This window comes from Tamandua tetradactyla, chromosome 2 (genome assembly GCF_023851605.1).
Source record: "Tamandua tetradactyla isolate mTamTet1 chromosome 2, mTamTet1.pri, whole genome shotgun sequence".
In the NCBI taxonomy this organism is placed as follows: Eukaryota; Metazoa; Chordata; class Mammalia; order Pilosa; family Myrmecophagidae; genus Tamandua; species Tamandua tetradactyla.
Window position 1 is genome coordinate 217,508,232 of NC_135328.1, and position 6,000 is coordinate 217,514,231.

At 35.4% G+C, this 6,000-nt stretch overlaps 1 pseudogene; it reads left to right on the top strand.

Moving 5' to 3' along the window:
- The first annotated feature begins 2,460 nt into the window (after positions 1-2,460).
- On the top strand, positions 2,461-3,039 carry LOC143664704 (ras-related protein Rap-1b pseudogene; annotated as a pseudogene).
- Positions 3,040-6,000: the final 2,961 nt, after the last annotated feature.

The window sequence follows — 6,000 nt, forward strand, 5'->3', positions numbered from 1 at the left end:
GAAATATTTTAAGATGAATGAAAAAGAATACCCAGCATAACAGAATTTACGGGATGCAGCAAAGACAGTGCTCAGAGGGAAATTTATAATTCTAAATGCTTAGAGAAAGAAAAAAGATTTCAAATCAGGAACCAAATCTCATACCTGGAGACTAGAAAAAGAAGAGCAAACTAAACTGAAAGTGAGCAGAAGGAAGGAAATAGTAAAGATTAGAGCAGAGATCAATAAAATAGAGAATAGAAAAACAATAGGAAACAAAAGTTAGTCCTCTGAAAAGATCAATAGAATTGACAAACTTAAGACATACTGACAAATAAAAGAGGGCAAAAAAAAAAACTACAATCAGAAATGAAAGGGGGGACATAAGTACTATCCCCACAGAAATATAAAAGATGATAAGAGGATACTGTGAACAATTGTACACCAACAAATGAGATGACTTTGATATGAAAAAATTCCTAGAAACACACAAACTACTAGACTGACTCAAGAGAAAATGAACACACCAATAACAAATAAAGGTATTGAATCAGTAACCAAAACACTCTAACAAAGAAAAGTCTAGAACCAGATGGTTTCACTGATGAATTTTACCAAACATTCCAACAATTAACACCAATCCTGCTCAAACTCTTCTAAAAAATTGAAGAGAGGGAAGACTTCCTAACTCATTCTATGAGGCCAACATTACCTTCATACCTAAGGCAGATAAAGATATCACAAGAAAAGAAAATCACAGACCAATATCCATTAAGAATAAGATGCAAAAATTCTCAACAAAAATACTAGCAAACTGAATCCAACAGTACATTAAAGAAATTATACACCATGATCAAGAGGGATTTAACCCAGGAATGCAAGGGTGGCTCAACATAACAAATCAATTAATGTCATTCACCATATTAATAAAATGGAGGGGGAAAAACTACATGATCAACCCAGGTGCTACAGAAAGGCATTTGAAAAAATCCAGCACCCCTTCTTGATAAAAATTAGGAATAGAAGGAAAGTTTTTCAACATCTTAAAGAGAATGTATCAAAACCACATAGCTAAGATCATCCTCAACAGTGAAAGACTGAAAGTTTTCCTTTTAAGATCAGGAACAAGACAAGAATGCCCCCCAGAACAATTAAGGAAGGAAAAGAATTACAAAGTATGCAAACTGGAAAGGAAGAAGTAAAACTTCCCTTATTCATAGATGACTAGATCCCATATAGAAAATCCTGCAAAATCCACAACAATGCTATTAGAGCTAATAAATCCACCCAAGTGGTGGGATAAAAGGTCAAAACTCAAAAGTCAGTGGTTAGTCTATACACCAAGCAATTAACTATCCAAAAAGGAAATCAAGAAAACAATTCTATTTACAACAGCACTTAAAAGAATCAAATCTCTAGGGGTAAATTTAACCAAGGATGTAAAAGACTTATACATGGAAAACTATCAAATATAGAAAGAAATTTGAAAGAAATTAAGACCTAAATAGATGGAGAGATATTCTGTGTTAGTGGATGGAAGACTAAATATTGATATTATATCATACTACCCAAAGCAATTTACAGATTCAACACAACCCCAATAAAAATTTCACCAACCTTCCTTTATAGAAATGGAAAAGCTAACCATCAAATTCATAGCCAAAGCCATCTTGAAAAAGGAGAACAAAGTTGGAGGACTCACACTTTCTAATTTCAAAACTTTTTACAAAACTCCAGTAACCAAACAACCTGGTACTGGCACAAAGACAGACATCTAGACCAATGGAACAGAACTGAGTTCAGAAATAAGCCGTCAATCTGTGGCCAATTGATTTTCACAAGCATGCCAAAGCCACAAAATGGGGAAAGAATAGCTTCCTCAACAACCACTGGAAAAACTGGATATCCATATGTGAAAGAATGAACATGGACTCCTATCTCACACCGTATACAAAAACTAACTCAAAAGGGAACAGAGAGCTAAACATAGGAACTAAAAATATAAAACTAGAAGAAGAAAACATAGGGAAACATCTTCAGGACTTTGTATTAGGCAATCTTAGACTTTACATCCAAAGCACAAGCAACAAAAGGAAAAATAAATAAACAGGCTTCATCAAAATTAAAACCTTTTGTGCTTCAAAGGATATGAACCTTGAAGACATGTTGAATGGAATAAGCCAGACACTAAAGGGCAAATATTGGATGATCTATTATGAAATGATTAGAATGAACAAATTCATAGAGTCAGAAACTCGAACATAGTTACCAGGGACCAGTGTGGGTGTAGGGACTAGGGATTCAATGTTCAAATTGTAGAGTTTCTATGCGGAGCGATGGAAAGGTCTCGGTAATAGATGGTGGTGACGGTGACACAACGTAGTGGACATAATTAATAGCACTGACCTGGAGGGAGCGCGTGGCGCAGGGGGGTCTGGTGACAGCACAAGAGATGCTAGATTTTGACAACAACGTCACACCATGCTTGACTAAAAGCTAGTCATTCTTGGCTTAGGAGGTGTTGGAAAGTCTGCTGTGACCGTGCAATTTGTTCAAGGAATTTTTATTGAAAAAATATGATCCTCCAATGGAAGATTCTTATAGAAAGCAAGCTGAAGTAGATGCACTACAGTGTATGCTCGAAATCTTGGATGCTGCAGCAATCCAAGATTTTGCACATGAAAAATGAACAAGGATTTGCATTGGTTTATTCCATCACAGAACAGTTCACATTAACTGATTTACGAGATCTGAGAGAACAGATTCTTTGAGGCAGACACTGATGACGTCCCAAGGATTCTGGTTGGTAATAAGTGTGACTTGGAGAATAAAAGAGTTGTAGGAAAGGAGCAAGATCAGAATCTAGCAAGATAATGGAACAACTATGCGTTCTTAGAATCTTCTGCAAAGTCGAAAATAAATATTAATGAGATATTTTATGACCTAGTATGGCAAATTAACAGAAAAACTCCAGAGCTTGGGAAGACCAGCAAAAAGACATCATGTCTGCCACTTTGGTGTTCTAAATGCATTGTAGCTCTGAGCCACCGCTGAAGAACTGCTGCCCAATTCAACAGTGCCAGTTCAAATTCAGTTCCAACTTTGTTAAACCCACCAACATCTGAAATGACTTTCCTGTGGGGGTACCCTTGGAGAGGTGGACGAGAGCCACTACATCAGTTTGCACACTCTAATCACTTCCCAATATCGCAAGAGATTTTTACTTATATAATAGTCCTGGAGCATGCAACTGGTAAAACCAGAGGCTACCTCCAGTATTACTGTTTAAGAGATTCTTCATCCACCAGTGTTGTCCCTGCATGAAAATGGTGTCCTGTACACGTGAACACGCCCCATCAACTTCATATTGGAGGGTACAATAATGAAAATCCTAAAAACATCACTATTTTAGCTTAATAAAAGAAAGTTCAAAGAGTGCCTATATAGACTGCTCCAAATAATTTCACTTCTTTAATACTTGTAGTTTATTGTAATTTTTAAAAAGATTTTCAAGGTCATTATCATTGCATTGTACCAAATAAGCACTTTTGATTAACACAGTTATATAGTTTCTTTAATTTTTGAAAAACTTGTAGAGGCAGTGATCTTGTCTTTAAAATATGATAGTCCTTTCAGTAAAATATCTTAGATTGAAGATATTGCCTTTAATATCTATTGGGAAGGAAATGTCCTGACTTCAAATCTTTTACTATATGTTTCCTTCTTCTATGTATATTTTCTAACAATTTTTTAATGATTTAACAATTTTTGTAGACCATTTTCAGGCTTCTGCAGCTGTAGATTCTCACTGTGAATCCCTTGCTTGCTCATGCATAAGTGCATTTGCATACAAATATACAGGTTAGTATTTTTGTCTGTTAGTGGTTGTTTCACACGTGTCACGTTTTGCTTGAGATGTTAAATGATGGACCAGCATTGTGGATGTGGAAAGTAATTTTAATCATGTGTAATTGGTCACAAGGCCTAATTTGCAGTAACTATTGCTGTTTTATTTAACAGTGCCTTGTTGTTTGGTATGCATTAATGTTTGGGTGTAAAGACTAAGTGCCTATCCAACAGGGAGCCACAGTATTTAAATTGACAAGCCTAATGTTACAACTACTTTGAGTGGCCAAAATAAAATAAAAGCCTTAACTAAAGTGGCGCAATTTTGTTTAAAAAAAAAAAATTATGGGTTTGATTCCTAGACCCTGCACTTGCCAAAAAATAAATAAAAATAAAAATTAATAGCACTGAGTCATATTTGAATGTGGTTAAAAGGGGGAAATTTCAGGTTGTATATATGTTACTAGAATAATACTTTTTAAAAAAGGACTGTACAAAACAAACCGGGAAGCCTAATGTACCATGGTCTATAATTAATAGTATAATGTTATTTTATCCAAATAACAAATGTACCACACTGACGTAAGGTGTTCATAAAGAGGTTGGGGGTATATGGGAACTCTGTATTTTCTGCATGATTTTCCTGTAAATCTACAACTTCTGTAATAAAAAAAAATGGCATTGTCAAGAAAGTGAAAAGACAATCTACAAAATGGGAGAAAATATTTGGAAATCATATAGTTGGTAAAGCTTTAATATCTAGAATATATAAAGAATACCTACAACTCAACCAGGAAAAGACAAATGGCCCAATTTTAAAAATGGGCAAAGAACTTGAATTGACATTTCTCCAAAGAAGAAATGCAAATGGCCAATAAGCATATGTAAACATGCTCAATATCATTATCCATTAGGGAAATGTAGATCAAAACCACAATGAGATACCACCACTTCATACCCATCAGAATGCCTCTTATGAAATATGGAAAATAACAAGTGTTGACAAAGATACAGAGAAATAGGAATCCTCATGCATTGTTGGTGGGGATGTAAAATGATTCAGCCACTGTAGAAAACAGTTTAGTGGTTCCTCAAAAAGTTAACTATAGAGTTACTATATGACCTAGCAACCCCACTTACATACTCAAAAAAATTGAAAGCAGGGACTTTGACAAATATCTGTACGCTATTGTACACGGCAGCAATATTCATAATAACTGAAGCTGGAAGCAACCCAAGTGTCTGTCAATGGAAGAATGGCTAAGCAAATGTGGTATATCCACACACTGGAATATTATGCAGTCATAAAGAATGAAGTTGTGATAGATGCTACAACAGAGATGAATCCTGAAGGTATCATTATGTTAAGTGAAGTAAGCCAGTCACAAAAGGACAAATATTGCATGATATCACTTATATGAAATATAAGCCAGAATATGCAAATTCATGGAAAGACAAAGTAGATTACAGGGCAGGGGTGGTGGTGGGGAATGAGAAATTAATGCTTAATGGGCACACAGTTTAGTTTGGCAGGATGGAAAATTTTGGTAATGGATGGTGTTGATGGTAGCACAACATTGTGAATGTAATTTAATGTCACCGAACTGTATACTTGAAAAGGGTTAAAATGGGAACTATTATATTGTATAGAAGTTACCATGATGAAAGTTAAAAACACAAAACTCCAAGGAACCTAGTAGAAAGCAACTGGAAGACTAAAATAATGGAGAGATTTCAACAGCTGCTCACTTATGGAGACTGAGTTTGGATTTAAGTCCAGTCACATCAGAGTTGCTTGGTAAACACTTTGGGCTTTCCATTCAAGCCTGAGAAGAGCCAGGCTTTGGAAGGGAGAGCCACACTAGACTGGGAACAAATCTAAAATAAACCTGACCTAACAAAACCTAACACCAAGTTTCCACAGCATCTAGGTTATCCGTCAGTAATTTAACAAAATCACTCCCAGAGGAAGATAACAGGAACCACTGTACTTCAATGTATCGTCCATAATGTCCAGTAGATTATCAGAATTTATAAGACATGCAAACAAGTGGGAAGTGCATCCCATTATCAAGAGATGCAGACCCATAAATGACTCAGATACAGGAAATAGCAAAGACTATTATAAATACGTTAAAGTATTTACAGGAAGAAATGGTTATAATGGATGAAGAG